The following is a 24774-nucleotide window of genomic DNA, read 5'->3' on the forward strand; positions in this document are numbered from 1 at the left end:
AATAAATTTATCTTTAACTCCACTTTTCACAGATTTTCTTAAGTTCGCTCACATGTAGTTTCTGTTTTGTCAATGAGTTTAAAATTTACATTTAATTTCCAAGGTAAAAAATTTCACAAATCAACAATCATACTTGAGTTTATCATTATTTCATGCACTCTAAAATTGTGTTAAATTGAATATATTTGTCTTCTCCAGTTCAAAACTATAATTATTAGGGATGTATGAAACTATATGGGATGGATATGAAAAGAAAATTATTACTACTTTTAAAATAGCAAATTTGGAATGCACCTTTAATTTTACTTAGGTCTCTTGCTAAATATACATTCTAGGTTTTGAGAAGTTTTATGTATTTATTATTAAAGTATTTGGGTTTGTTAAAAGTTTTATTTTACTTATTTGAAAAGAAGCGTTCTAAAGAGACATGGAGAAACACAGGGAGAGATCTTCCATCTCCATTGACTGCAATGGCTGGGATTGGGCAAAGCTAAAGCCAGAGACTTGAACCTCCATCTGGGTCTCCCACATTGGTGGTAGGGATTTAAACACTGGGTCATGTTCTGTTGCCTTTCCAGTCACATTAGCATATATCTGGATCAGTAGCAGAGTATGTGGGACTAGAACTGATGTTTAAATGTGATACTGGCATCACAGGTGGCATCTTAATACTCTACTACTCCTTTTATCATAATAAAGACCCACAAAGAGTCATATTTTGTCAAATATTTCAGAAATTTTAATGCTACCTGTACTAAAACAGCAGACTATATTATGGGAAAATATCTTCTTTATAGAAACCCATTTACAATATTGTTTGCTATGTTCAAATAAAGCAAAACATGGATAAAACAAACTGTCTGTATTCATACCCCATGGGTAACCTTTATTTTGCAAAGGGGTGGAATACCACTTATGGAATGACATGGTAGCGTGTTGGAGAACAGGATGATTTATGAAAGTTAAAGCTACACTTAACAGTAAAACAAAAGAAATAAGTATGAATATTTTTCAAAACCAGTATAATGAGCTTATGGAAGGATTCAAAATTAACAAATGGCTCTGCTTCTTTTTTTATGTTTTGATATATTTCCTCCATAATCTTTTTAAAAATCAGTTATTTATTTGAAAGACAGAGAGAAAGAGAAACAACAAGATCTTCCTTCTGTGGTTGACTTACCACATGCATGAAACAGCCAGGACTGGGCCAAGATGAAGCCAGAAGCCAGGGCCTCAATTCAGGTCTCCAACATGGGTGGCAGGAAACTAAGTATTTAAGCCATCCTAGGTTATGAGTCAGTAGGAACTTGAACTAGGGAATAGGTCAGACTTGAATCCATACACTCCAACATCGTATCTGGACATCTCAAATGGTTGTGTGTGCCAAATGTCTGCCATCCTCTACACATTTTCTTTGATAGCTTAAAATGACTTCCTTACTGTTTGCAACTAGGACAATCTACTAAGTATCAAATTCTTCTGTTTCCCACCCCAAGCCATGAGAGGAATCCATTTGGGACAGTTTATCACTGTGTAATAGATAAATTACTGTATTGCAATACTTTGATGATAAAATTATTTTCAAAGAAATTCCACTCTATCCTTTCAATCATAAATTTAGGTGACAATTCACTTCACATGAATTGAATATTTTAAGGTTTACATCAAGCTAGACTGTACAGAGGTGAAATTTTTCAAAAATGGATGTAAGCAATACAGGGCATTCAGTACACATCTGGGACTGTATTTGTATTTGAAACATGAAAGACTAGAATCAAATGAACTTCCATTTGTAAGAAATTGTAAAAGAAATTATGTTACCAACGTATGTTAGAAAAACATTCACTAGAAATTAAGATTAATTGCAAAACTACTATGAAAGAACATAGAAAACTTTCTATGGCTGGGATGACCTGAATCCTACTCTGGCAAATACAGTCACCAAGACATCCTTAATACCCTCAGCTTAGCCAAATTTTAAATCCTGCCCCTGGGAGCCTAATTTCCCTTTCTTAGAGCATTTACTTTAAAAAAAAAAAAAAACACCTAATTCTGAATTCTTTCTCTGAAGCTGTGAGATATAAATCTCTTTAATTTATATTTAAGAGACAGGAGGTGGAGGTAGAAACCAGAAACACCCACTGGTTCATTCCCCAAATGACCATAATGGCTGGATGTTGGCCAGAAACACAATCTAGATATCCCATCTGGGAGGCAGAAATCCAGTAACTTGAGCAAGCTGTAAGTGCTGCCTCAGAGGGTCTGAATTAGCAGGAAGCTGGCATCAATATGCAAGGTATTGATCTCAGGTAATTCAATATGAGACAAAAATATCTTCACTAGTGTCTTAATTCGTAGGATGATTGCTTACCCCAAGATATGATTACTTGAAAAAACAAGAAAAACATTGACAGTGTTATAACAAGCACTGACTTTTCAAAGAATTGGCAGTCATCCTTGGGAAGTGAAATCATCATGGTAGTCAGTGCATCTCTCCTGCATTCTCTTTGTGAGGGAGGATGTTAACCCAGGTAGTAAAGCTATGTCCTATCGTAAAGATATGATATGGGAAAATTACTTTTCCTTTTATCAAAGTCAAATAGAAAAAACTTAAGACCTATAATACTCCTGAAGATCTCTAAAAACTCCAGCACTTGGTTCAATATAGTTGAACTCAGAATCAGTTCTAGAGTTTCCGATTGCGATAGAATTGAAAGAAGAGTTCCTTTTAAAGCTCTACTTTTCCGTGTCATTTTAATTCAAAATTTTTTGGAGAGTTTAAACTCAAATATTCAAGATATGAAGTACTAGAAGCTCAACTCTGCAGACTTAATTAAAGATAATGTTAAAAGTATCATTGAAATGTATACTTACAAAGTTAATATAGGAGGTAACAAATGAATTATAGAAAAATAAAAATGTGTACTTTTCATTTTGGGGATTTAAAATATGACTACTTGGAAAACCACCTTTTAATGAAGCTCTCACTTATAATTTGGTTGCTATGTATAATCTGTGTTTTTTTTTTTTTTTTCTCCAGATTGTAGTTCTTCAATAGCAAAGTTTGGTAGAATATTCAAACTAGTCAGTAATGGCTTCCTATTTGATTGACTGTGTCTTGTAAAATAAAGAACTTTTGGCCGGCGCCACAGCTCAATAGGCTAATCCTCCACCTCCGGCGCTGGCACACTGGGTTCTAGTCCCGGTCGGGGCACTGGATTCTGTCCCTGTTGCTCCTCTTCCAGTCCAGCTCTCTGCTGTGGCCTGGGAAGGCAGTGGAGGATGGCCCAAGTGCTTGGGCCCAGCACCCGCATGGGAGACCAGGAGAAGCACCTGGCTGGCTTCAGATCAGTGTGGTGCGCTGGCCACAGCGCACCGGCCACAGCGGCCATTGCGGGGTGAACCAACGGAAAAAGGAAAACCTTTCTCTCTGTCTCTCTTTCTCACTGTCCACTCTGCCTGTCAAAAAAAAATATTTAAAGTACTTTTAAATGACAGCAAAAGCGCGTTGATGAAAATGTCTGGGCTGAAATAAGCACACATTTCAATATAGCAAAAGTAGAACTGAAAAATTCTCCATTTATTAAAATCTTATCTATGTTTATAAAACACCACATTAACATCATAATCAGAATTTTTCATTTAAAAATAGTATATGGTCTTAGTAATTTTCAACAAGCTACGAGAGCAGCAAAATGTACAAGAGAAAAATTAATTTCCACATTGTTAAGCTATTTTGAATACCAACTTGGGCAAGAACTTCAGGGCTGTGTTTCACATGATTTTTCAAGGCAAGAAAGTCTTTGGCTTAAACTTAAAATCAAACTCCTGTAATGGATATCACTATATAGAAGAACTCCATTACAGATTAGATCTTAGTGAACTTGTAATTCAGCAAATATTAATATTCCTAAATGTCTGTATATGAAATGCCTGATGTTTGTATACCTTAAATAAATAAAACGTTTCTAAGTAAAAAAAAAAAAAAAAATTCTACCAGTTCTGGACACTGATCCAGGGAGGGCTGGAGTTCACAGTGACACCTTAAGTATAGTCCCTGTGTCTACTGTCAGTGGGAGTAGGAAGGAGGGCTGGAGCTGACTGAGGTACAGTTTAATTCCATATCCCTTTTCTGTACCAGTGGAAACAGGTTAATTCACTGTTGAGAGCGAGCAATAACACCAGTGATCTTCACCAACCTAAGTAAGCATTTAATTCTGCCCCAAGCACCAGAACACACCCTATTGCTCACTCCACCCAGGCTGAGTCCCTAGAAGCATAGCTTCTAGCTAAAACCAGGGATGTTTCAATTGTTTGGGTGAGGGTTGGTAGTGAGAGGGTAGGCATTTCAATTCAGAGTCCTGGATGCTGGCTGCCCCAGCTGCCATGCTCTAACTGTGCACTTATGTGCAGATCTCTGTGTGGGCATAGCTACTAGGGTTGCAGTTGCTCTGTTAGGCCGAGGGGGCCCTATAGGCTTCCATTTGCCTTGCTAGAATGCAGCAATGTCTTGGGGCCCCAGGCAAGTGAAAGGCCAGGGTTTCTGTCTCCCAGCACAGTATGGATTGTGACAGTGACTCCTCAATCGAGATGGCACTTCATGGTCTTGGCACTTAACTCTGAAAGTTGAGGGAGGAGAAAATATAAGTTTTTTCTGTTTTCCAGGGAGTTCTGTTTACTGAGCTGCAGGCCTGGGTGGCTGAATTCCTGTCTAGAGAGGCTTGCCTGGGTTAAGGATTCACACAGACTAGCTCTGCTAATGTTCTCTTGCTCACCCTTCTTCTGCAACAAGGACCAGGGCTTCAGATTCCACTAGTTTGGCTTTGTTCTTCTTTCCCCTGACTCTATGCTGCAGCACCTGCCTGCTATCTATACCCCATGTTCCCACTGCTTACATACTGCTTTCAGGCACTCTTCCTGAGGCCCTCATCTCTACAATTAGTAGTTTTTGGTTTTATTGGTGGAATAGGAGTTCAGCTTTCAGTTTCTGTATATGGCCATCTTGAATGCTTTTGATGAAAAACAAAGTTACACAGTGGTAACGTGGAAATATGAAAGGGGAAAGATACATAGAAAAACAGAATGAGTAAAAGAAAATGAGGAGAAAATGGAAAAGAATAAATCAGTTTATGAGACATGCAAGTGATATTTATGGAAGAAAAGAAAACATCAATATGCAGATCCAATGGACACAGTAAACCACAAGCACCACACATAATCTCTCTTATGCCATGCATGGTATAAATGTTGAATTTCCAAGACAAGGGGAAAAAGAAAAAATACTCAAGAGAAAATAAGACACATTATTTTCAATAAAGCTAAAATAAGATTGATAACTGCCAATTCAGTAAAATTTAGGAAAGACAAAAGGCAATGTTTTAACCTCTATAACTTACCAAAAGAATATAACAATCTGGACGCATATTAGGACTATAGCCTCCAAAAGGAAGGAGATATAAATATAGCTTCTGATAGACCAAGATTGAGGGAATTTGTTGACAGCAATTCTTCAGTAAAAGATGGAAAATCATTTCGATCAAAAACATGTATATACAAGTGGAAGTAAATAATAATATGAAAGTATGATACATAAATGTATAAAAATGTTATCTGTACATTTGAAATATTTTGTGCAATTTAAATTATGTTTATAAAATTACAATGGATGATAAATTGAGATAAAATGCAGGAGATATAAAAACTCAAAGTTATATATTTGGTGAGAACTGAAAATGTAACTAAATTGTTTGTGTCAGAGAGAATAAATCAAGATAGCGTGAGTGAGCATTTAACCTCATGTCCTACATGGGAATTCCTGGATTCACTCCCTGGCTCCAAGTCTTGAGTCTAGCTTTCTGCCAATGCAGTTCCTGGGAGACAGCAGTGATGGCTCACGTAACTGGCACCCCTGTGAGAGACCTGAACTGTATTCCCAGCCCCCATCTTTGTGAGCAGCCCAGCCCAATTAAAGCATTTTAGAAGTACTAAAAGATGAGAGTTCTCTTCCCCTCTCCCTTTTCTTCTCTAACTTTCTCTTTGTCTGCCACTTAAATTTTTTTAAGGAAAAAAAGACTGCATTTGTTTATCTGTAGATTAGTCATTATTGGAATGGTAAAATAATACATAACAACTAATGGGAAAGAAGAATCCTAGAAATATTTGGTTAATCAAGGAAGCAAGATATCAAAATCAAAGAAATTAAACATTTTCCATACAAAATAAATTGCAATGCAGTGTATATTAGCCCAAGTGAATAATTACCATTAATATGTAAATAGGATATTTGTATATTTATTCAACTATTTATTCAGATGAATGTATGATTCAGATATAGGTAGACGGATATAGATATAACTGCAAAATCTGTATCTTTGTTAACAATATGAAACAACTTATTTCACAATGCCCCACTGCAAATAAAACTTTTTTTAATATTACATACTTTCTCTTTTTTTTAGATTTATTTATTTATTTGAAAGTCAGAGTTATACACAGAGTGAAGGAGAGGCAGAGAGAGAGGTCTTCTATCCGCTGATTCACTCCCCACTTGGCCACTGTGGTTGGAGCTAGGTCGATCCGAAGCCTGGAACCAAGAGCTTCCTCCGGGTTTTCCACTTGTGTTCAGGGGCCCAAGGACCTGGGCCATCTTCTTTTGCTTTCCCAGGCCATAGCAGAGAGCTGGATCGAAAGTGGAACAACCAGGGACACGAACTGGCGCCCAGTGGGATTCCTGCACTGCAGGCAGTGGCTTTATTTGCTATGCCACAGTGTCGGCCCCCAAATAAAACTTTAATCAATATTTCATTCATTTGCTCTCTGTATAATGTGATTCAAAGCAATAATTTTAATTTTATTTTCCTTTGCCTTCAACTTTTCACTGGTTTAAGGGACTAACTCATATAATAGTTAGGGATTGGTTAACATCCCCATTTTCCACCCAAATCTTCTGATGATAATACTTCTTCATAGGTTTCAATTGTAAAGACTTATAAATAATGAATTAACTTTTTTTAGTTTAATTGTGTAATAGCACTTTTAATATCTCTTTATCTGTTCTCTGTATTTTTTCCCATTTAAACAAAAAATATAGTGTTGTCCTTGCAACTAGAGTGTCAAATGATACTTGCGGCACACACGTACACTGTGTTTCTAGGTAAAGGTCCTTAGCTGTTTCATTTGATGAGCCTTTTTACCCACAGTAGCACATATGACTCTTAGTTCTCTTTTATAGTTTAACTCAGAAGCTATTAATTCATAATTATAACAAAATCCTCAATAAAGGTAATTTTTTGCACAGAATTTTAGCTGTCATTCTTCTGTATATTTTATGAAAGTGAAAAATTTTGACTTTTAATCTCTGAACATCTTAGAATTTCACTGCCTTAAAATGAAGGTTCCAAGCATCCTGATAGGAACATTATCATCACACTGTGATGCTGTAAGAACCCATTAGTTCTTTGGGTTAGTTAGTTTGGGTGCATTATGTTGATAAGTACACTGATACAGAAAAATTATAAATGTATAGATTATCAACCAAAAAAAAAAAACAGATTTTCACTTGATTTTATCTTATCCATATCACCCCCTATTAGGTATCTTCTCAAAGAAACAGTCTCATCCTTACTGCTCTTTTGCTAATGTTGTATAACATCATATAGAACCAGTAGATTCTTTATATAGATAGAATATGAATAAAATGGTGTTTGTTTCCATGTTAATTGAATAATTAATGTGTTTTGTTCATTTACTGCTTTACTCCAGTGGCAATTTATGATGGCCAGTGATTACTTCTACTGGCCCAATGCCAGTAAGACCAAAAAAAAAAAAAAAGTTCTTAAATGAATTCATGGAATTGAAAGTAAAGGAGATCAGAGATTTCTGACTGTGTGTGGTCCAGGAAGGTAACAAGGCCACGTATTTTCTCAGTGAAACAGGTTACAGGATCAATCAAAAAAGTTATGCTGTAAATTTACAATTGGTTTCAAAGAAATTCTACCTATCCAAGCAATAATTAGGAAAGAGTCATATAAATTTCCCATGTGCTCAAAATTATAACAAGTGCTGGGATGCCCCACAGAGCCCCACAGAGAAGACACAGTATTCACATAAGAAGAATTAAAGTAATAATATTTATAGACTAGCAGACAGAGACCTTAAAGCAGTGAAGAATATGTCTCAACAAAGAGAGATGTGGACCCTCAAAGTTAGATGACCGTCACAACCTCATATTACCTGATACAATCAGAACCCAGGATGGTGGAAGGAATACTGATATCATTGAGGTGTGAATCTTGCCACATATTTGAATGGAAACATTACATAGAAATTAATGCCATGCAATAAAATAGAAACAATTATACAAACTTGACTAAATAATTGGTTGATTGATATTTTCTCCAATCCATAGTTAAGTAATTAGCACAATGATATAGCTAATACATATCATTAATTAACAAGAGATAGATACCACTAGGATTCTGTACAGGAAGGAAAACACTGATAATCAAGAGTGAAATAACAAAGTACTTCAGAAAGTGCAAGGACAAATGAAAGTTGAAGGAAAATTGTTTTTGTACAAATATTTTTGAAATCTCTGCATAGTTTTTTTCATAATATTTATTTTCCATGAATTTATCTCAAATTTTACATATTTTCATTTTATTTGAAAGATAGAGAAGTGACAGAGAGAGAGAGAGAGTGTGTGCACGTATCTACTGGTTCATTCCCAGAATGCCTGCAACAGTTGAGGCTGGGCCCTGCCAAAGCCAGGAGACTGGAGTTCAGATTGGATTTCCTATATGGGTGCAGAGACTCAACTACTTGGGCCATCTCCTTCTGCCTTTCAGGCTGTACATGGGTAGGAAGCCACAACTGGAAGAAGACATGGGTTTCGACCTTAGGCACTCAGATATAGAATGTAGGCATCCCAAGTGGCATCTTAACTGGTGCTCCAACTACCCACCACTCTATGAACATTTCAAACACCACTGTATACGTGGACTTTTTGCATTAAAATAAACCTCTTTTAATTATATATTTTACATACTCTTTGATAAACCCTCTTATGTTGTTATGTAAATACACAATATTAATTTACTTTAAACTTAACCTTGTCAAAAATATAAGTATATAGAAATCATGTGGTGTAGAAAAAGAATGTGTATTGGATGTGTTTACAAAAAAAAGCTTGTGTAGTTGAGATATTCTTTTTACTGATAGCTTTTATAATATGTAGTATCCATTATGAGAGAAAAATAACAGCAATATAGTGTATATTAAAGAAAGATCTTTTTTAATAAAATTAAGTCAAAAATATTAAATTTGTAGGTACTGTTTTCCCGGGCCACAGCAGAGAGCTGGATTGGAAGTGGAGCAGCTGGGACCTGAACTGGTGCCCATATGGGAGGCCAGCATTGCAGGCTGGGGCTTTAACCCATTGCATCACGGCGTTGTCCCCATGATTGTTGTTTTTATTAATCAAGGTTTGCCATAATCATTTTATTCATCTCATAATAGGTTCTTTATTTTCAAAAACTGCAAACTTCAAATATTTAAAAGCATTTTACTTTAAATAAATTTATTTATTGATTAATTCTGTCCTTTATATGTTAATAAAATTATAGGGAGAAATAAGACTCTTAATTTTCAAAATCAGGAACATTAAAATTATGCTATTTTAATATACAAAAGTTGGAAGCTATCTTGGGCACTCAATTTTTTTACCTGTGTAAAGTACTAAAGAAGGTTAACTCTTCCCATCACCCCTGAGATTTTTTTAAAATTATTTATTTATTTTTATTTATTTGACAGTTTTATGACCATTCCTACCATAGTTTTGAAAAGTAAGTATCTTTTTTGTCATTCATCCTAAGTGACCAAGTGAGAAACACTTTGTTTAAGGCTTAGAGACATTGATAAGCAGATTGAAACGACCACAATACCCTAATATCAAAACCAAGATTTCTGGATATTGCCTGATTCTGCACTAAATAAGGTAGGAGTGTTTATGAAATCACTGTATTTCATGGTATCCTTTGATCTGTGATTTAATATAATCCAAAAAGTACAGGTTTGATAAACTCTAAAACATTATTTTCCACTATATATGTTATATAATATGTACACAGATGCATATACTTAAAACATTTATTAATTATATTATGAGTATGTATATATATATAAAAATTTAATTCAAAGCATAACAGAAAAAATATTAAGATTGTGATAAATAGTACTTTTCAGTTGATTATTTGAAACGAAAATCAAAATTAAACCTGTTCAAGGATAAATGTGTCTATATATTTTTTATATATAAAAATGTATTTATTTATTTGAAAGTCAGAGTTACACAGAGAGAGGAGAGGCAGAGAGAGAAAGAGAGAAAGAAAGAGAGCGAGAGAGGTCTTCCATCCTCTGGTTCACTACCCAACTGGCCAGAATGGCCAGAGCTGCGCAGATCCGAAGCCAGGAGCCAGAATCTTCCTCCAGGCCATACAAGCTGATACAAAGCTTGTTCCAGGTCTCCCATATGAGTGCAGGGACCCAAAGGACTTGGGCCATCTTCCACTGCTTTCCTAGGCCATAGCAGAGAGCTGGATCGGAAGTGGAGCAGCCAGGTCTCGAACTTGTGCCCATATGAGATGCCAACACTGCAGGCAGAGGCTTTATCCGCTATGTCACAGTGCCGGCCTAATCTATACAGATTTTAAAAACAAAATTAGAATACATACCTTCCTAACATACATGAGATAGTAGTGAAAGCACAAAACTGCATCTGGACAATCTGACCTCATATATTTGCTTGAGTTACCACAAAAGCAGAGATCCAGTCAAAGGATCCCACACAGGTAGCTTATTTGGTGAAGTGATTTCAGCAAAGGTAAGCACTGTCATATATTGATTGATTCAGTTCCTTTCCAAACATTATAGATGTGTTAATGTTGGCAGATTCCTACACAGTGTGCCCCAGACTGAAGTGTCAGAAACAACCTGCCGTATAAAATAAAGCATCAGCCAGAGCAAGGTTGCAGCTGAGTGAAGCTGGTTGCAAGAATGGCCAGAGTAAGACAAAAGCTGTGTGACTGTGCATGAGGGCATAGGAGGTATGTGACACATGCCATGAGCATATGAATCGCTATTGACAAATGAGCGCCACTTCTTTCAAGGAAAAGTTGATTTTTATACCTTCTTTATCTAAATGATTAATCACACAGTATTGAAAACACTGAGTATAAGATTAAATTTTCTGGGGCCAGCGCTGTGGCACGGTGGGCTAAGCCTCCGCCTGCAGCAACAGCATCCCATATGGGGGCAGGTTTGTGTCCTAGCTTCTCTTCCGATCCAGCTCTCTGCGTATGGCCTGAGAAAGCACTGGAAGATGGCTCATGTGCTTGGGCTCCTGAACCCATGTGGGAGACCCCAAAGAAGCTTCTGGCTGCTAGCTTTGGATCCGCTCAGCTGTGGTAGTTACAACTATTTGAGGAGCGAACCAGGAGATGAAAGACTTTTCTTTCTGTCTCTCCCTCTCTGTCTGTAAGTCTGCTTCTCAAACAAATAAATATTTAAAAAATTAAATTTTCAGGCCGGCGCTGCGGCTCACTAGGCTAATCCTCCGCCTAGCGGCGCCGGCACACGGGGTTCTAGTCCCGGTCGGGGCGCTGGATTCTGTCCCGGTTGCCCCTCTTCTAGGCCAGCTCTCTGCTGTGGCCCGGGAAGGCAGTGGAGGATGGCCCAAGTGCTTGGGCCCTGCACTTCATGGGAGACCAGGAAAAGCACCTGGCTCCTGGCTCCTGCCATCGGATCAGTGCGGTGCGCCAGCCACGGCGGCCATTGGAGGTTGAACCAATGGCAAAAGGAAGACTTTTCTCTCTGTCTCTCTCTCTCACTGTCCACTCTGCCTGTCAAAAAAAATTAAATTTTCTTTATAAGTAGATTCAAGTTGTTAGAGAAATCTTAAGTATTGGTATAGAGCTTACCTCTTTTAATTTCTCTTTCTTAAAACTGACACACACCTGGCAGTTGCAGACATTTGGGGAGTGACCAAGGAGCAGGGAGTTCTCTGTTTCCCTCTCTCTGCAACTCTCTACCTCTTATATGATAAAACAGTTCAATAAAAATTTAAATTATAAAATAAGAGATGCCATCAATTATGTAATTGTCCATCAGGGAGTTACTTACATAACTGCAGTCTGTTTCTATACACCTAATTTATTCCATGCAAATTATATATGTTATCCTGAAGAAGAATGCAGACATGGATGTTGATGCTTGTTTAAAAGCTGATTAGTGGTGCTGGCCCTGTGACATATCAGGAAAAGAAATCGCTTGCAATGCTGGCATCCTATATGGGCACCAGTTCAAGTCCTGGCTGCTCCACTTCCTATCCACTTCACTGCTAATGGCCTGAGAAAGCAGTAGAAGATGGTCCAAGTGCTTGGGGCTCTGCACCCACATGGGAGACCCAGAAGAAACTCCTGGATCCTGGCTTTGGATCATCCCAGCTCTGACCATTGTGGCCATTTGGGGAGTAAACCAGTGGATGGAAGACCTCTCTCTCTCTGCCTCTGTGTAACTCTACCTTTCAAATAAATAAATAAATCTTTTAAAAAAAGATATTAAAAAATCTTTTAAAAAACCTGATTCTATCAATTGTGTGATACTGACTATGTCACTTAGACTACCTGTGCCTCAGTTTCTTCATTTAAAAGTAGAGAGAATAGTGGGCCAACATTGTGGTACAGCAAGTAAAGCTACTGCCTGAAACGCCAGTATCCCATATGGGCATCAGTTTGAGTACTGGTTGCCTGGGAAGACAACAAGGATGGCCTAAGTCCTTCAGTTTCTGCATCCACATGGGAGACACCAAGAAAACTCTAGGCTCCCAGCTTCGGTCTGACCCAGCCCTGGCCATTTGGGTCAGTAGGGGAGTGACCGTCATATAGAAGACAGATCTCTCTCTCTTTCTCTCTCTCTCTCTCTCTCTCTCTCTCTGTTTCTCCCCCTGCTCTGTAACTCTGCCTTTCAAATAAATAGAATAGGTCTTTTTTTAAAAATTAAAAAGTAGGGAAAATGGCCATACCTATTGAATGTGACAATATTCTAAGGCTATACCTTAGAATAATCATTAAAATGATCTTGAGAAAGAATTCCTCAAGGGAAATTAATTGACTTGCTCAGGGTTTGTAGGATCTCTCTAACACACAGGACTACAATCTTGAATGTTAAAATTCCACTCCATTTGGTTTTGTGCCATTCCTCACACACTGGCCATTTTGTTTATTTTTTGTCTCTAAAATGTAACTGTATGCTTTTTTTTTTTTTTTTTTTTTTTGACAGGCAGAGTGGACAGTGAGAGAGAGAGACAGAGAGAAAGGTCTTCCTTTTGCCGTTGGTTCACCCTCCAATGGTCGCCGCGGCTGGCGCGCTGTGGCTGGTGCACCATGCTGATCCGATGGCAGGAGCCAGGTGCTTCTTCTCCTGGTCTCCCATGGGGTGCAGGGCCCAAGCACTTGGGCCATCCTCCACTGTACTCCCTGGCCATAGCAGAGAGCTGTCCTGGAAGAGGGGCAACCGGGACAGAATCCGGTGCCCCGGCCGGGACTAGAACCCAGTGTGCCGGCGCCACAAGGCGGAGGATTAGCCTAGTGAGCCACAGCACCGGCCTATAACTCTATGCTTTTAAAACAGGAAATTAGGATTTTAAATTACATATGGAGTTCATCGGTAACCAGCAATCAAGTTGTTTTAGATTTTTTTCATTGCTTTAAAAAATGTTTACTAATTTATTTCCATCTACTTTAAAGGCAGGGCAAGAGTGAAAGAAAAATGTTCCATATACTGGACCATTCCCCCAGTGCCAGCAAGAGCCAGGGAAGGCCCAGGCTGAAGCCACAAGCACAGAAATCCATTCAGGTCTCCCATGTGAGTGGCAGGAAACCAAACATTTGGGTCACTCTCTGTTGTCCACTGTGATTCATTAGTAGGAAGCTGGACGAGGAGCAGAGTAGCCAGTACTTGAATGGGTACTCGCAAATGGAATCTGGGCATCCCAAGCAGCAGCTTAACCCACTGTGTCATGCACCCACCCTTTTCATTGCTTTTGATTTAATAATATCTGGATACATGTTCTTGTTATTTCAAAAGTCCCTGGGACTTCCTTCTGAGATTCTATTGGAAAAATCACTGCAATTTAGAAGCTCAAGCTTTATTTGTATTGGGAATAGAAAAGACTGACAAACTGATTCTTCGCACAGATTATGTAATACCTTTCAGTGGTAGTCAGTCAGAAAATGGGTTTATGATGCAGAGTTAGACCAGAAATCAACAATAGTAAATGAGACCACAAGTATAAGTAAATGTCCCTGGGGGTATCACTGTCAAAACCAAAGGAGTTCAAGTTAGCAATACCAGAGAAAGGGAAAGTAGCTGGCAGAAACAGAGCTGCAAACAAATTAAACCCAAACCCTGTGGATGCAGCTGAAGCAGTATATATAATCCCTTACAATGCATGCCTTTATTTCAAATTTCTTCTCCCATGATGGCACTAGGCTCTGTAAACAGCCATGGCCAGCAAAATCAGGCATTCAAACTCAGAATCACTTCTTCATCACAACAAAACTTATTTCAAGCTACATTAGGCTTCCCCAGCTGGGCTAAACACGACTGTAATATAGTGTTTGTTTCTAAAAAATAGGAAAGAAGCTTTCATTCAGTAGCCAGTGAACTGAGACTCCTGAATCTTAAAATCTCCAGCGAACTTCTGAATTATAAATTAGGTCCTAGTCTCCAGAGTTATAAATTACACTCTGGTTATCCCTCTGCCTTAAGAGACTTGTGGAAGAAAGATTCCAGTAATTTCAAGTGGTTTTAAGGAATGCCACACCTTAAGAAATGTTTTAGAAAAGAGTGGACAATCAAAGATATCATAAAAGCATAAGATTTGATAAGTTTGACTTGGATGTATGTAGGGTGATGCTCTTTTTGCCCCATTATCTTTGATGGTATTTTCACAAGAGTTGTCAACTCTGTATCCTAAAACAAATCATGCACCATGCCACTCTGTTAGTTCCAAGCAGGAAGGTATGTTGACACTAACAGAACAAAATAGAATGCCAAACACTACATTAAAAAATAACACTTGAAAATATGTTAATACACCATTAACGTTTACTAATAGCCACTTGAGAGTTACCTACTGGGCCTGTGTTGTGGTACAGTGAGTTAAAGCCCTGGCCTGCAGTGCCAGCACCATTTATGGATGCTAGTTCACGTCCAGGCTGCTCTGTTTCAGATCCAGCTCCTTGCTAATGCGCCTAGGAAAGCAGTGGAGGATGGCCCAAGTGCTTGAACCCCTACACCAATGTGGGAGATCTGGAAGAAGCTACTGGCTGCTGGCTTCAGATTGGCTCAATTCTGGCCATTTATGTCCATTTGAGGAGTGAAACAGTGGTTGGAAGACCTCTTTCTCTGTCTCTACCTCTCTCTGTAACTCTGCTTTCCAAATAAATAAAATGAATCTTAAAAAAAATTACCTAAACAGGAGTATTTCTGCCTATACCATTTACACGTTTTCTGTTAACTGATTTTTTCATTCATTGTATTGATCACACACTCTCATGATCTGACCTACATTTCTTTCTATTAGTTTAGGTATATTGTGACTTTCAAATGTGAGTTGTTTATTTGAGCTCCAGAAAGTCGAGCTAGTCAGAATCATAAGTTCTACTTGCTAAGCATTTTATAAAGAATATTCCATGTCAGGAAACCCCAAACTGCAAATGCTTCTGCTCTTCTATGCCTGGAGAATGTAAATGTCCCATGATTTGTATAAATCTTAACTTTGCTTTCTTCATTACCCGGAAATCTCTAGGGAGAACTTATAAGTCATGAAACTCCAAACTTTTACCTGCTTAAGAGGGCACTGAGCTTGGAGTTATTTTTAAACTATTGAGTTATCTTCTCCTCCAGTATTGCTTTGAGACAGCCCTCTCTTTGTTGTATCTACTCTAAATACAAACTGGGATCAGACACATTGGAACTTAGAGATGAGCAATTCTACTCATTTTATGGTTTAAATGTAAAATGAATCTAACATAAATATTCAAATTTTGAGTCTTTTTTAAGAATTGAAATGGCATTGATTGTCTAAAGTAATATTTTAATAGGATTTCAACAGATTAGAAAGAAAACAAGAGATAGCATGACAAAAATCATGGGTCCAGGCTAGCGTTGTGATGCAGTGTGTTAAGTTGTGGTCAGCAATCCCATAGTGGTGGGTGCCTGTTTGAGTCCTGGCTCTTCCGCAATCCAGCTTCCTGCTGGGAAGGCAGCAGAATATGGATGCTAAATACTAGGGCCCTGCCACCTGAGTAGGAGACCAGTATAGATCTCCTGGCTCCTGGTTCCACCTGGTCCAGACCTGGCTGTTGTTGCCATCTGGGGAGTGAACCAGCAAATGGAAGATCTCTGTGTATCTCTCTCTGTCTCTCTCTCCCTCTCTATGTCACTGTCTTTCAAATAAACAAACAAATTAAAAAATCACAGATCCAGCACTTATTAGTATTTATGCATTAGTCAGTTTAATTATATATTTAACTGAATATGATTCTAATATGAGGGCCCTCAGATATGATGGACTAGATGGCCATTCTTTATATAATTTATAAATATAAACATATGCAAAACAGAGGCCTTTGAATGACATGTTACATTATAATACACCCTGATATAAATTATGAATATAATTTTAATGTTTTGCTTGTTTTTATAATGTACTGAAATCTTTTCTTTAAAAGATCCATTTATTTACTTGAAGGGCAGAGTTACAGGGAGGCAGAGAGAGAAAGAGAGATCTTCCCTCCACTAGTTCACTCCCCAAATGACCACAATGGCCGGAGCTGGGGTGATCTGAAACCAGGAGTCCGGAGATTCTTCTGGGTCTTCTACGTGGATGCAGAGGCCTAAGGACTTGGGCCATCTTGTACTGCTTTCTCAGGCTGTAGCAGAGAGCTGGATTGGAAGTAGAGTAGCTAGGACTCAAACTGGCACCCACATGGGATGCTGGCACTGCATGTGGAGCCTTTACCTGTGCCCACCCCTGAAATCATGTCATGGAGATTAAGGACTTAAGTATCTTCACTATGAAAAAAGTATTAACTGTGGAAAATATTGTGTTATCTCTATAGTTGTTCTTCAAGTTACCAAACCAATCTTTTGCCACAAATATTCCAGCTCCTTTCCCTTCAGGTACTCTTTTTTTTTTTATTTTCAAGATTTGTGTATTATCTTTTATTTGAAATGCAGAGGAACAGAGAGTAAGAAAAATTAAGAGGGGCAGGAGATAGAGAGCTTTCATCATTTGATTCACTTCCCCAAATAACCCCAGTGGCCAGGAGTAGGCCAAAGTAAAGCCAGAAGCCCCAAACTCCATCCAGGTTTCCCACATGGGTGGCGGGAACCTCAGCCCTTGGACCATAATTCAGTGCCTTCCCCTGCACATTAGCAGGAAGCTAGATCAGAAGCAGAGGAGGCGGCACTTGAACTGACACTTCATTAAGGGAGTGGGTGACAGGAGCAGTGGCTTAACCAGTCGCTTCACAATGCCCACCTTTCAGGCATCCTTAACACAAGGAGCTCATTGTTTTGTTATAAATTCCTCAGTCAGAAAGTAATCTGCAGAAGCAATGCGCCACAAGGAAGTAATTTTTATATGCAGGTCCTTGTTGAGAAGTGGTGAAAGTTTAAAGGAAATGGATTCTGATCCAATATTTGTATTTTTACAGGAGAAAAAGGAACTTCAAGAATCATTCCTGATCGCATTTATTAGACAGAAGCTAATGAAGAATGCTGTAGAGGTTTAAGCTTACACATTTTGACTCTCAGAACACTGGCTTTATTTTTTTTTTTTTTCAAAAATTAAGTACTTAGATAACACACTGTAAAATTATTCTTGCACATTTTGAAACATTAATATATTATTTTCTAGCTAGGTAACTATAATTACATGATTTTATTTGACTGTCCACCCAGATTTTCGTCTTCTACATTTAAAAGCATCAACATGGGGGATAGCATTGGCCTGAAATTGAGATACTAGTTAAGACACCCATGTGCCTTATCAAAGTACCTAGGTGTAATGTCAAAGCTCTGTGTTCTAATTCCGGCTTCCTACTCATGGAGAACCTGGGAAGCAGCTAAGAAAGCTTAAGTCATTGGGTTCCTGCCACCCCTGTGGAAGAACTATTGAGTTTCTGGCTTCTGCCTTTAATCCTTGGCTGTTGCAGGCATTTGGGAAGTAAATCAGTGGATGAAGAGTTTCTCTCTCTCTCTCTCTCTCTCTCTCTCTCTCTCTCTCTCCTCTCTCCTCTGAAACAAATAAATGAATAAATAATGGAAGATAAAAATATATACACACATACATGTACATAGAAACATACAACACCATTGTAATATAAAAACTATTGTATTGTTTTTATGTGTTCTTTTTTATAAATAATGTCATTCCATATATTTTTCTTATGCTACTTTTTTCTGAAGACATTGTATTTTAGAAACTTTAATGTAGAATAATGGCAAGTATATTTCAGAGTTTCCAAAAATTTCAACTCAAGTGTTTTTTTCCCCAGAAACCTTTTATTTAAGGAATACAAATGTCATACATTTCATAATTACAGTTTATTGTGGTACATTTTCGCACAATTCATGAATAAATATCGACACATTACTATTAACTAAAGTTCACACATTATTCATCCATCCTGTTTTCACTGGGTCCCTTTTCAGCATCCGTTCCAGCACACCACATTGCAGTCAGTTGTCATATGTTCTTTCAGCCCATTTTGGATGTGACAGTCTATCAAACTGTCCTTGTTTTTAATGATTTTGACTGTAATCCCATCAAAAACAGCTTCATATAGTAGAGATGGGGGCTCTGTACAGTCTGTTGTGTTTTGTTTTATTTGTGTATCTATTTATTTGAAAGGCAGAGTGACAGAGAGAATGGCAGAGGCAGAACCAGAGATTTCCCATTCACTGGCTTGCCAGTGAATTGGGCCGGCCCAAATACAGAAGTTGGGAACTCAACCCACGCCTCCCATGAATTTCCAGGATAATATACTTGCACCATCACCTGCTGCCTTCCAGAGTGCACATCAGCAGGAAGCTGAATCAGAAGTGGGGCTAGTACTTACCCCAGGGGCCCGTGTTCTGATGTAGCTGATGTAGCCACCACCAGCAATGGCAACATCTCACCTACGTGCAGGTTTGCATACTGGCTGCTCTACTTCTGATCAAGTTCCCTGCTAATGGCCTGGGAAAGCAGCAGAAGGTGTTCCAAGTGTTTGGGCACCTGCTACCCAAGTGGGAGAACATGCTGAGGCTCCTGGTTCCTGGCTTCATCTTTGCCAATCCCTGTCAGTTGAAGCCATCTGAGGAGAGAACCAGTGAATGAAGGATCCTTCTCCATTTCTCTCTCTTTTTCTCTCTGTAATTCTAGTTTTCAAAAAAAATAATAAATAAATAAACTTAAAAAAAAAATACTAGGCTAAATACCCACCACATCAAAGGCATCTTACTGCTAGGCTAACCAGCTGTTCTTACCTCTCACTTTTTTTTTACTGTCTCCAGATATTGTGTGGCTTGTGTTAGCATAATTTCAACTCTCTATAGCCCTGCAGTTTCACATGACTGCTTACTATGTGAATGTGTTTTTTTGTATTATAAGGACACCATTCATATTGGGTTAAGGCTCATCCTCATATATGCATCTTGACTTGATTTTATCTGCAATGACACTATTTCCAAATAAGGTCACGTTTCAGGTACCAGGGGATAAGTCTTCAGTACATCTTCTGTGGGACAATTTAACACTTAACACTATTCTTTCAAATTTGTCAAGGTATACATTATGATTCAGAATGTATCTGCATTGAATATTGCATGTGGGCATAAGAAGTGGATTTGTCCCAGTCAGAAGGATTAGCCTATAAATGGCATCAAGGTCAATTTAGTTTATAGTGTTATTCAGGTCATCTATACCCTTACCGATCATCTGACTACATAATATATCAATTACTGGCAGAGTGCTTTTGTTCCCTCTAACTTATATGTTTTATCCACATTACCCTTTCAAGATTATCAGTTTTTGCTTCATGTATTTTGATGCTTTCTTTCTATGTGCATAAATGTTGAAGATCCATCTCTGACGATATTTCTTTTTCTGAAATCTTCTGTGTCTGAAATATATAAGGCTACTCCAGTTTTATTTTGATTAGTCTAGCATAGAATATCTTTGTATCTTTCCTTTCAATTTATGTTGTCTTTTTATTTAGTGCATATTAAATAAAATTCGGTTATGATTCCTTCTCCACTCTGACAATTCCTGAGTTTTACTAGCATAGTCATGTCACAGTTAAAATGGTATTGATATTATTGGATTACTATTTAAAATGTGTATATTTTTTCATTGATTGTGTTATTTTTAAGATTTGTAAATCTCTTTTTTCTGCCTTATCTGGTTTTAATGAAACATTAATATAATTTCATTTTTTCTTCCCCTCTTAGCATATCAATTTAACATTTATTGCTTAAAAATTTTACTGATTGTACTATATGTTAGACATTTTTAAATCAGTGAGGCATATATTATCACACCATTGTACTACTTCTCATGTGGGGCAGCTACCTTCCACAGGGTATTTCAAATTATTCTCTCTACTTTCTATTGATGATGTTGTCATTCATGTCACTCATTTGTATTCTTATAATTATCCAGTACCATGTTACTATTGTTTCTTTAAATATTTTTGTTTTAGATCATTTAGAGTAAGTAAGAAACCTTAAAAATTTCATTTTATCTACACTTATTCCTTCTCTCTCTTCCTATTTTAAGTATTTATATGTAAATATAATATATAAATATTTTTACTAACAAGAAATTCTTCTAAGTTTTACTAAGCAGATCTGTGGTGAAAACTTTCCTTATATTTTTTTGAAAAAATACATTTCTTTCATTCTTGAAAGATAATTTCATGCATACAGAATTCTAGGTTCAATTTTTCTCCAACAGTTGAGATTACTTTTTCCTTACTTGTATGATTTCTGAAGAGGGATCTGTTACAGTTTTTGTAATTGTTCCACTGTAGCTAAACAGCTATGTAGAGACTTTCCCACTGTCTTTTAAGGTATTCTCGGGCCGGCGCCATGGCTCACGAGGCTAATCCTCCACCTGCAGTGCTGGCACCCCAGATTCTAGTCCCGGTCAAGGCGCTGGATTCTGTCCAGGTTGCTCCTCTTCCAGTCCAGTTCTCTGCTGTGGCCTGGGAGGGCAGTGGAGGATGGCCCAGGTCCTTGGGCCTGCACCTACATGGGAGACCAGGAGAAGCACCTGGCTCTTAGCTTCTGATCGGGTGTGCTGGCCGCAGCGGCCATTGTGGGGTGAACCAATGAGAAAAAGGAAGACCTTTCTCTCTGTCTCTCTCTCTCTCTCAACTGTCCACTCTGTCAAAAAAAAAAAAAAGGTATTCTCAATGTCTCTGTTTTTGTCTTATTTTTTGTTTGTTTGCTTGTTTATTTTTGCAGTTTGAGTGTGAAGGGAGAGGGGATCAGAGAGAAGACGATGTTGATCTGTGTCCTTTGGCTTTTGTCTAGACTTCATGAATGTTTCCTTGGTAGCCATCACTAATTTCGGAGCACTTCTGTCAGTTTTACTCTGATAATAATTTTTCTACCCTCATCTCTCTCTTCCCCTTCTTCTATTACAAATATACTCCTGTTATACCTTTGAAATCCTCATGAGTCTAGAATGTCCTCTTTCTGTTTTTTTGGCATTGTTTTTGGTTTTGCAATTCAATTTGTAGTTTCTGTTGACCTGTATTCCTCCAAGCTCACTGATTCTGTGCTTAGCTGTGCCCAGGCTACTGATGAATACATGAAAACCAATCTTCAATTCTGTTCCAGTGTTTTGTTCATTACTAACATTTCATTTTTATTCTTTCTTGGAATACCTTAACTCTGCTTACATTATCCACTTTTTTGGTACTGCCTTCTTTTTGTATTAAAGCATTTTACACTCTATTAAAAATCCCTGGAATTTTTTTTTTCAGTTTCTTAACAAAAAAAAAAAATCCTGATTGGTTACAGTGTGACATTTCAAAATATCCATACAATATGTACCGATTAAAACAGGGTAAGCGGCCACGCTTTGGCTTAGCGAGTAAAACCGCTGCCTGCAGAGCCGACATCCCATGTGAGTCCTGCTAAATCACCCTTTCAAGCTTGTTCAGTGTGTAAATTTAAAAAGCTTCAGATTCAGGGGCTGGCACTGTGGTGTAGTGGACTAAGCCTCCACCTTTGATACAGCATCCCATATGGGTACCAGTTCAAGTCCTGGATGCTCCACTTCGATCCAGCTCTCTGCTATGGCCTGGGAAAGCAAATCAAATCACAGAATATTTCTCTTTCACCCATACTTTGCTACCATAGCAGTGCTCCCCAATTATAATAATGCATTACAGTGAAAGAGCTCAAAGAGCAGGACTCATTCTTAAGAATATCAAGGGGCTGGTGCTGTGGCATAGCAGGTGAAGCTGGAATCCCATAGGGGCACTGGTTTGAGTCCTGGCTTCTGCCGTCCAGTTCTCCACTGTGGCCTGAGAAAGCAGTAAAATACGGCCCAAGTTCTTGGGCCCCTACACTCACTTGGGAGACCCGGAAGAATCTCAAGGCTCCTGGCTTTGAATCAGCCCACGTCCAGCCGTTGTGACCATTTGGGAGTGAACCAGCAGATAGAAGACCTCTCTTTGTTTAACTAAATCTCAGTTCTTGGATGATCCTAGTTGTCAGTTATGTGACATTCACAAGTGTTTCTGCACTGGCATAGCTCTTTCTTCCCCTCCATATCCCCTACCTCACACAATCTCCTTCTGTTCTCTACTCCCTTCTCTGACTACAGAAGTATTACAGAACTGTGATCCTTTCTCTTAAAGCCCTGGCACTTGTTGTATCTTCTTCCTCATCTTATTTGAAGCAGGAAAGTTAAAGAGAGTAGGAGTGAAAGAAATATCATTTCCCATCTGGTATAGCTAATAGCCACTTTGTTGCTTCTGGATCATACACTGCTGGATGAAGAAGACTTATTTCAGAGTTATGAGTCTTCCTGATCCAATGAGATTCACATGCAGATTTTCTTGAATTTTCACTTTAAGAAACTGAGGAGGTTCATTGGTACAGAACCCATGGAAACTTGTGGTACCCCCATTAGTATGGAATCCCCACTAGTTTCTTGGACTCATATTTCACACTCAGCCTCCAGAAATTTATCAATTGTCTATTTTTTTACTTCTTTAAAAATATTTTTAATGTTATGTAATGTTAATACAAACAGAACAGATTCAATGTAGTTTGTAGATATAATTCTAAGAATATTGTCTTTAGTGTTCCTATCTAACTATGTAATATAAGATTGTGGTTGTATTTTTCAGGATTAGCGTGTGTCTCAGCCTGAGCCCTAAGTGGCACCATGATCTGCAACTTCAAATCTCTAATGGCCAGTAATATTTGTTTGCAGTGTATTCAATTGTGTGTTACTCTGAATACCAAAATAATAATTCCAAGGCTCTTTACATTGTCTTAAATGCAGCAACACTTTGGAAATGGTTCTATTAGAATGCAATGAAGTAGTGCATATTATTGATATAGCAAGGATTTTTATCATTTTTAAGATACATTTTAGATGGCTTTAAATTTTTGTAATTTATATTTTCTTTTGCAAAATAAAATGCTGAAGAATTTATAATGCACATATTTTAATTGCTTGAAATAGTTCTTAATATATTTTTCTTACAGAATTCTAAATTTGATTCTTTCCAAGACTCTCATAATACTTAGGGTATTTTGTCCCAAGGTTACTAACTTTTTTTTTTTCAGTTTTTCCTCTCTATTCTTTAGGTTGGGAATTTCTTCTTGTTTATTTGCTCAGTGATCAATTATTCTGTACTTTCCTCCTGAATCTTTACCCCATTCTGGAATTTTTTTTTTTTATCTGTTGAACTCTCATACTTTATAATTTTCCTTTGGTTCATTTGTATAGCTGACAGAGTCCCTGCACAAATGTACTTCATGCCCTTCAGCATATTTAAAATAGCTGACAAAGTCCTTGTCTGCTAATTGTAGCATCTGGTGCATATTACATTCAATTTACATTTAATGCTTCACCCCTTTTAGTTATAAGTGAGAGCCAAATGTTTATTCTATTTTTTATTCAATGCTAAATATTGTGGATGACTTGCTATTTGAAGCCTTAAATATGTTATCTTCTTTTAAGTGGTATTGAGTTTTGCTCGGGTAGATATAAATTACTTTATGAAAATTTTCTTGATCCTGTCGAACTTAGCTGAACTATCTGTTAGATAAACTTTATTCTAGCATTGTGTTTGCTGTAATATCTGGCCCTTATATTGGGGCTGTTGAGGCTCAGAAAATGCTCTGGCAAAGCACTGAAGGAGATGGGGAGGCTTCAGAAATAAGGATACTCTGATCTCCCACTGATTTTCTGTGAGAGCTGACAATTAAGAAATTCTCTGACCTAGCATGCCTGAAAGATGACCGTAAGACCCTCATACCAGGGGAGTTTTGCCTTATATACCTGAGGAAAGAATGCTACATAGAGAGACCAATACTAATCTGAACAGAAAGGCCTGAGTTTTCCCTATTCATTAAATTAAATAAATCCTGTCCAATCACATTACTATACATTTGTTCATTTTTCATCAAACCTAA

This window comes from Oryctolagus cuniculus, chromosome 1 (genome assembly GCF_964237555.1).
Source record: "Oryctolagus cuniculus chromosome 1, mOryCun1.1, whole genome shotgun sequence".
NCBI lineage: Eukaryota > Metazoa > Chordata > Mammalia > Lagomorpha > Leporidae > Oryctolagus > Oryctolagus cuniculus.